Raw genomic sequence first — 6684 nt, 5'->3', positions numbered from 1 at the left:
AATTGCTACACTAATCTTGGTAGTCATTTTTTGTTATTTTGGAGGTAAAAGTATATTTTTTAACCAAAATTGCTTAAAACTTGAAATTTTTTAAATACCCCAAAGTTTAATTGTAACATAGGGTATTTGGGGCTCATTTTTAAGCTGGATATACCAGGTTACCCCCTATCACATTCTTAAAAACGCAATCAATACCTATTAGAATTGATTACAAATTTTATGTTTACAAATAACGGTAATAAACTAAAAATCTGAAAATGGACATTAATGAAAACCCTCGACGTTTAATCGCAACATAAATGCAGTAATTTAGTTTCATTCTTCTTATCTGATCGAAGTTTTAGACCTTCACCTTTGATCCACAGAGTTGTACATACATTAAAAAACATTTTCTAGTGGGAATAAATATATATGCAATGTATAAAATTTGTAATTATACGTGTGGACATGATGTGTTATGGACATAGGCAAGGATGGACATACTGGTCTTTTAAGGGCGACCATTGGCCCGCCTGCCCTTTAAAATTTAGCAATATATCATTGTCTTAGGCCAGAGTCCCATACTAATGCAACAATTAAAACATTAATTCATTAATGTTAGTAGCATGAAGTAATATTTGGTGAATTACAGATCTCTGTGAAACAGTGTGTGAATAATAACATCATGTTTGTGTGAAAAAGGGGGGTTGTGATACCTTTTTTAGCAATATTTTTCTAAATAAATGTGTAAATAAAAGGTGATTCCAAATGAAGTTAAAGTCCTTTATGGTCTACAATTCTGCAAAAAAATATTTAAGGGTCAAAACATGCCCATTTTCGGCCAAATTAAACTTATCGGTTTAGACCTGACTTTGTGTCATGTATACTTAGTTAAGATTTCACAAATATCAAAGTATCTGTATGTTTTATTACGAATAATACCATGTTGTTCATCACTGATTATCTGTTTTTAACCTTAATTGCAATTAAAAAATAGTTTGACCATATTTAGAATATCAGTTTTGAGTAAAATTTTTTAGCTGGTTGCTAAGGTAAAATTTGTCCCTAGCAACAACAAAGCAATCATGATAGAATCAAATTTTCTTCTTTATTTCTAGTGATAACACAACTATATTGCATGGAAAAATACATTTTCAAGTTTTCTCAATTTTTTTTGGTGGCCACCTGTTGGTTGATTCTTATAGAGAATTGATGTTAAAATACAATACAATAATGTTATCCCCTAAGTCTATCAACAATGCTAAGGACATTTGTTTATGGTCGTACAAAATAAAGAATTGGATGCTTTTAGTGTTTGTTCATCTTTACAACAACTCCATGCTATAATTAAGCACATTGGAAGCAATTATAACATCCATTTTGAACCTTTTAACCATCTTGATGCAAATTTACAACAAAACTTAAAAATCATACCAAACTGCTTGTTCCATGTTTCACCCTCGTTCAAAATCATGAGGATTGTGTTTGGTGTGAGAGTTGAAAAAAATTCGTCATCTATTTCCACACCATCTTCATTTAGAACAAATGTTATATGGTTGCCCTCTGCAATAGTAAACTTTTCCTTACCTAAAAAGAAATGACTTTATTCATATAAATGTGATTATATTATGTAAATTACAGCAAATGATCCCAATTCCAAAAATTAAACAAATGACATGCTCATTTAATATTTAGTAATTTAATTTTGACAGACTGCTACAGGACCTGTGTTGCTCCTACCAATTTACTTACTTCATGAACAATCTTTATCCTAGATGGATTTTGATAATTGTTTCATTAGAATTTAAGACAATCTTTATATATATTGTGTCCTTTTTCTTTCTAACAGAGTTGTAAAAAATGGAAGAATGTGTCCATTGGCCACAGATGCCCCCACATGTAAATATATTTGTTTTTGTTTTTTTTATGTTTATAAAGGGGCATAACTAACCAACCAGTAAATTTGACACTGACATATTTGGAACGTTATCTGTGTGTTATGATAATGAGTATTGTGTATAAGTTTCATAATATTTGATTGAAGCAAACTTAAGTTAGAGATCGGAAACTTAAAAGTTATAGCTATTTTTATGTTTATAAGTGGGTATAACCCAAGAACGATAGAAGTGGCACTACTTGATCTGTGTATTATGGTAATAAGCATTGTATGTAAGTTTCATAATATTTGGTTGAGGCAAACTACAGAACGTTAGAGATTGGAAACCACAGATTTAGCAATTTTTATGTTAAAAAGGGGCATAACTCAGTAACAGTTAAAGTGACACTCTCCAATTTCGAACCTGATCTGTGTTTAATGGTAATAAGCATTGTGTACTTTTTCACATCAGGACAATAAAAGATTTTGAGTAGGCAGCTATTTTCTAGCTAGGTAGCCTCACTAGTAGGGTAGGGCATTTTTACATTTAGGTATTTTTAATGGACTCAGAGGTTTCACAAAAGAAGAATTCTTTAAAGGAAAATTTGCAACAGATGAGACAGTTGGACAGAGGACAAAGTTGATGGCAATACATCACCCTGGATGTCCAGCTTCTTGTTTTGTTTATTATTACTATTCAAATTCAAACCATAGCAGTATAAACTTACATTTATTGACCATATCTGCAAATGAAGAGGCAAATACACCTTTTCTTATCCTCCTGTCATGCGTAAAAATCTTTAACGGTATTTTTGTCTTCTCTGTGTCCTTAAAAAAATGCAATCAAACTCAGGTATACTTTATGTATGGACTTCTATGTATAGAAACGTGATTTTTGTATGATAATATAGTCTTTAGTCAACTATGAGTATGGATAAATGCGATTCAGAGAAGATCCAAGATCTTTGAAATAGTTTACGACGACGGACAACGGATGACAGACGACGCCAAGTGATGGCATAAGATCACATGGCCTTTTAGGCTAGGTGAGCTAAAAATGCATTTAAAAAGTTTTTATTACTTTTAAACACAGGGATACAACTTTTCAAGCTTTTTTACTAAGTTGAAAATGAGTTCAAAGTAATTTGATAAAATGCTTAAAAGTATGTAGGCTTCATATTAGAAGTTCTTTATAAAAGGCAAAATTAGAAAAATTAAAATATCTAGCAAATTCTACCTTCAAACACTATTTAAGGGGACGACCATGTTGAGTGCCAGGAGGATTTTGTATAATAAATAACTTGTCCTGAAAAAAGCTGAAAATAACTAGATATCAGTGAGATGGCCATTGGGAGCCATCACTGTGGGCCCGCTGTCAATAACAGACACAATCTTTATCCTAGGACACGGGATTCCCAACTGTAAGTGTTTTACCTTGACCTTTGACCTACAAAATTGTTGCTTAATAAACATGTCAAGTACAAACTTATCCTAATGGTTCTCAAGGTATGGAGCGGACAGGATCTTTCCCATAGGTCATGGGGTTCCATAATAAAATCTAAATTTTTGACCTTGACCGTTGACCTACAAATTTGAACAAACATTATGACACAACTCTTGTGTTGGTTAATATACATGTTAAGTATAAACTTTGAAATCATAATGGTTCTCAAGATATGGAGCGGACAGGATCTTTCCCATAGGACATGGGGTTCTATACCAAAACCTAAGTATTTGACCTTGACCTTTGACCTACACAGTTGAACATACATTATGACACACTCTCTGGTATTGGTCAATATACATGTGAAGTATAATTTTGAAATCATAACAGTTCTTGAGATATGGAGCGGACAGGATCTTTCCCATAGGACATGGGGTTCTATACTAAAACCTAAGTTTTTGTCCTTGACCTTTGACCTACAAAGTTGAACATACATTATGACACACCCTCTGGTGTTGGTCAATATAAATGTGAAGTATAAACTTTGAAAAAATAACGGTTTTCAAGATATGGAGCGGACAAGATTTTGTTATGGACGGACGGACGGTACGACGGACAGACGGACTGATCACTATAGGGCGACCCGCCTTTGGCGGGGCCCTAATAACTTGAGCCCAATTGTCAGGAAAAAAATAATCTGGCATGACAAGAGGGGAATTAGTTTTAAATGAGGTTGAAAATAAATGGTCGTGTGCACAAAAAATAAACCACCACGCAAAAAGTGAAAATAAAAAACTCATCCCAAAAAATTCTTGAGACCCCCTACCTCCCTCTTACAGTACAACCCAGAGTACAACCTGGAACAAACTCTTAGTATATGGTCAACATCTGCTATAGTCGCATCAAATGGTGACCATTTATTTGAGGGGTCATAAAACCTGGGATGTTGGCCATTTATTGGGGTCTTAAACCATGGACTGGTGGTCAAGCTAATCAGTTTCATTATTTTTTATCTATTTATTTAAAAGGTGTGTAAATGTTATCCTGCATCAGTACTTTACCTGTACAGGTGAATTGTTTTTTTCCCATTGAAGTTGTCTACATGTGTATAAGTTTTGTTTAAAGATTGAAATAGAATTTTTGTATTTCTTCATTTCAAAAGGTTGGAAATCATCTACATGTAAAGGCCACAATGTATTATTATTTATTCTCTTTACATGTGATTCTTTTTTTCTTATTCTGTATTTTTTGGGATGCAAATAAATTCCCTCTCTCAAGCAGTTTCAAGTGTTTATATTGCAGAAAATTCAGTTCAATCTTTATCACAATGCTTAAATGATAAAGAGCTATAATTATTCAGTTTAAGATAATTTTTCCCTTTACAAAAGAATACAAAGTTGAACAACATCTTATTTATTAATAAAATCAAAAAGAAATTTAAATAAAATAAGTTTTGTAAGAAAAAGCAGACAAAATATCTCAAAATAAAGTTGTGACTTTTTTTCCTCTGACTTTTTATCCCTGATTTTTTTGTATGTGACTTTTTTCCTGTGATTTTTTTCCTTACATTCGTTTTTTCCCAATTTCAGTGTATGCTATATAAGAATGGGTACAGTTTTTAATGGCAAAAATGGCACACTCCTACCAAATAAAATCGAAGTTACCCCCCGTGGCCCCCAAAGACAGAAATCATACTACTATATATATATATATATATATATTCTCTTGTGCGCCCTCCTTCACAAAACAAAATATTCGGATATTCAATTTATATACATATGTTATTTATTTTGTTATTTTTATAGTAACTAAAATATACCTGATTATACATATCTACTGTAGCGCATTTGATGGAACTCACAGAGGAATATTCGGTGAAAGGGGAATGAAACGATCTGTATTGACTGTCCCCAGGTACGATCATCCACATGATCCATATCATAGGGGCCGGTAACATACTGTTTGAAAAAAAAATTACACTGATATGTAATAATATACAATTATGGCCTTCATCAAAAGTTTTAATATCCAAAATTATTAAATCGAGAAAAGAGTTATTTTCCTCGAGGTCCGTAGGACCGAGGGAAAATAATCTTTTTCGAGATTTAATAATTTTGGATATTAACTTTTCTAAAGGCCATAACTGTATTATTATACTGAACTGAACGTTAAGTTGTTATTTGAAAGACGTCGTGCAAATTGCCACCAAATGAGTTATTTTGCCTACGCGCTCATTCCCACACAGTTATTTTGCATACGCGCAGTTGCCCGCGGGAAATATGGGGTTATTTTGACAACGTGCATTTTCCCTAACAGTTATTCTGCCTATGCGCAGTTACCCGCGGGAAAGAGGGGTTATTTGTGAAGGTTATTTTATTATAGTGGTTACTATAGTAAAGTATAATAATACGTATTATTACATATCAGTGTAAACATTTTTTTTTCAAACAGTATGTTACCGGCCCCTGTGATCCAGACATGTATATATGGCGGCACAGGCACTTGTCTCAGAAAACGAATCCTATATTATGTAGGGTTATTGTATGAATATTGGGGAATTGTCCGGAGTAGAATTTAATATTATTGCACGAGCTTGTGAGTGTACAAGGGACAATATTCCCTAATAGTCTTTTTGTTGTTGGGATGTATAAGTGCTGAGCCACTCTGTTTTTGTTAGATGTATTTCTATCCATCTGATGTGTTAAGCCTTTTTCAACTGATTTTTATAGTTCCTATATGTTGAACTGTTACACCACTGTCCAAGGTTAGGGGGAGGGTTGGGATCCCGCTAACATGTTTAACCCCGCCACATAATGTATGTATGTGCCTGTCCTAAGTCAGGAGCCTGTAATTCAGTGGTTGTCGTTTGTTGTTGTGTTACATATTTATGTTTTGTTCATATGTTACATTTGTCATTTAGGGCCTTTTATAGCTGACTATGCGGTATTGGTTTTGTACCGTACGCGTACGGTGACCTATAATTGGTAATTTCTGTGTCATGTTCTTTCGTTCTTATGTTGTACTGTTTCACCACTGTCCCAGGTTAGGGGGAGGGTTGGGATCCCGCTAACATGTTTAACCCCGCCACATTATGTATGTATGTGCCTGTCCCAAGTCAGGAGCCTGTAATTCAGTGGTTGTCGTTTGTTGCTGTGTTACATGTATTTGTTTTTCGTTCATTTATTTGTACATTAATTTGGCCGTTAGTTTTCTCGTTTGAATTGTTTTACATTTGTTATTTCGGGGCCTTTTATAGCTGACTATGCGGTATGGGCTTTGCTCATTGTTGAAGGCCGTACGGTTACCTATAGTTGTTAATTTCTGTGTCATTTGGTCTCTTGTTTAGAGTTGTCTCATTGGCAATTACACCAAATCTTCTTTTTTA

At 33.7% G+C, this 6684-nt stretch overlaps 1 long non-coding RNA gene across 2 annotated transcripts; it reads right to left on the bottom strand.

Moving 5' to 3' along the window:
- Positions 1 to 1219: 1219 nt before the first annotated feature.
- On the bottom strand, positions 1220 to 5908 carry LOC139495486 (uncharacterized). Of its 2 annotated transcripts, XR_011657359.1 has the most exons (4): positions 5462 to 5908; positions 5119 to 5257; positions 2584 to 2683; positions 1220 to 1566 (listed from the first exon to the last, which is right to left on the bottom strand). It is a non-coding gene; the product is annotated as an uncharacterized lncRNA (long non-coding RNA). The 2 variants fall into 2 exon arrangements; XR_011657358.1 differs by lacking the exon at positions 5462 to 5908 and having other exon boundaries at positions 1222 to 1566; positions 5119 to 5345.
- Between the last annotated feature and the right edge of the window lie 776 nt (positions 5909 to 6684).

The sequence above is a fragment of the Mytilus edulis genome, chromosome 11 (assembly GCF_963676685.1).
Source record: "Mytilus edulis chromosome 11, xbMytEdul2.2, whole genome shotgun sequence".
NCBI classification, from domain to species: domain Eukaryota; kingdom Metazoa; phylum Mollusca; class Bivalvia; order Mytilida; family Mytilidae; genus Mytilus; species Mytilus edulis.
The sequence above is the reverse complement of the archived record's forward strand: the minus strand, read 5'-3'. Positions and strand labels throughout refer to the sequence as shown.